Source organism: Panthera tigris, chromosome A3, assembly GCF_018350195.1.
Source record: "Panthera tigris isolate Pti1 chromosome A3, P.tigris_Pti1_mat1.1, whole genome shotgun sequence".
Classification (NCBI taxonomy): Eukaryota; Metazoa; Chordata; class Mammalia; order Carnivora; family Felidae; genus Panthera; species Panthera tigris.
This window is the reverse complement of record NC_056662.1, coordinates 53,200,066-53,201,809: the sequence shown is the minus strand read 5'-3', so window position 1 is coordinate 53,201,809 and position 1,744 is coordinate 53,200,066. Positions and strand designations below refer to the sequence as shown.

At 41.0% G+C, this 1,744-nt stretch overlaps 1 long non-coding RNA gene across 1 annotated transcript; it reads left to right on the top strand.

Moving 5' to 3' along the window:
* Window positions 1-380: 380 nt before the first annotated feature.
* On the top strand, window positions 381-1,521 carry LOC122237004. Its single transcript, XR_006215197.1, has 2 exons — window positions 381-468; window positions 1,293-1,521. It is a non-coding gene; the product is annotated as an uncharacterized LOC122237004 (long non-coding RNA).
* The last annotated feature ends 223 nt before the right edge of the window (window positions 1,522-1,744 follow it).

Sequence of the window (1,744 nt, the reverse complement as noted above, 5' to 3'; positions counted from 1 at the left end):
CTGGCTCTGGATTTTGGCTCAGGTCATAATCTCACAGTTCCTGAGATCGAGCCTCACATCAGCCTCTGCACTGACAGCATGGAGACTGCTTGGGATTCTCTTTCTCCCTTTCTCTTCCCCTCCCCCACTCATACATGCTCACTCTCTCTGTCTCTCTCTCCCTCTCTCAAAATAAATAAACTTAAAAAATGACTACTAATTGGTTGAATATTTCCAACTCAGCTTTAAAAAGTCATGAGAACAGTTATGGGGCAGATGTAATAGACCAACAAAATGAATATCAAAAAGTTATTTGTAACTTGCTTAGAACACACAGCTGTTGGGGAGTTCCATGATAGCACAATCAGAAGATACTGAGTCAGAGTCTCCATCCACAGCAGAGAAGAAGTGGAATTCCCATGGCTCTTGGACCCATGGCTGGCATTATATCTCCTAGTGAGGCATCAACATACCTCTTCCTGTTGCAAGGTAATTAAGTACACAGATGAAGCCCCAGAGAAAGTAACTCTGAATGCAGAAGCTCCACTTCCTTGGTTTGTTTTCCTTCTATATCACCATGTCCTCTTGGCACAAATTTTAGCCCACCATCACCCATGTCAAATTTCAGTATAATCTGCATCATACATCCTGAATTTGCTATTGAAAAAATGTGTGTTAGAGGTATGGTTTTTCCACCATTCATTTTCCACCAATCATTCCATAATTGGGAAAATCATTGAACCTGTCTATACTTGATTTCTTTAACTGTAAAATGATAAAAAATAGTGTCTACTTTCCATACTTCAAATAATAATTAGAAGGATAAAATCATAATATATGTAAATGTACATTGTAGAGAATAAAACTCCATAGATGTGTGATCCTATTGTAAAAGTTATCTTGTAGAATTTCTATCTGGCTGTTTCAGATATTGTGCTAGGTTATCTGGGTTATAGTTTATAATGTCCCTAGGTATATGAACTTTCAGTGGGCATCACTCAAGTGCGCATCACTTTTCAAGCAGAAAAAGAAAGGAGAAACTTCTTTATGTATTTTATTTTATTTAAAGTTCATTTATTTATTTTGAGAGAGAGAAAGAGAGAGAATGCGCAGGGGAAGGGCAGTGAGAGAAAATCCAAAGCAGGCACCATGCTGTCAACCGTTAAGCTTGATGCAGGGCTTAATCCCATGAACCTGTGAGATCATGACCTGAGCAGAGACCAAGAGTCCAGTGCTCAACTGACTGAGCCACCCAGGTGCCCCTCTCTATGTACTCTAAATGGATGGAATTTAAGGTGTGGAATTGGTCACAGGTACTGGAAGTGCTGAGGTGCCAGAAAGAGGATGGAACTGCCACCAGAAGTTGGCAACAGCTGAACATTGCTATGACCTAATGCTGGAAGGACAAAGGCAAAGATGGAATCACTAGAATCTAAGAGCTTTCATCACCCAGCAGAAGCTAAAGCCATGGTGAACTACCACACCTTTATTTGGCCAAACCTCCTGGACACTGGTAGAGCAATGAAAATTTGCTATTGGGAAGTGTTTATTGAAAGTATGAGTTAGCGGCACCTGGGTGGCTCAGCTGGTTTATTGACTCTTGATTACAGCTCAGGTCATGATCCCAGGGTCATGAGATCGAGTCTCACGTCGGGCTCTATGCTGAGTGTGGAGCCTGCTTAGGATGCTTTCTCTCTCTCCCTCTGCACTTCTCTCCCACTCACCCTGTCTCTCTCTCTAAAATAAAAATAAGTAAAAATTTTTA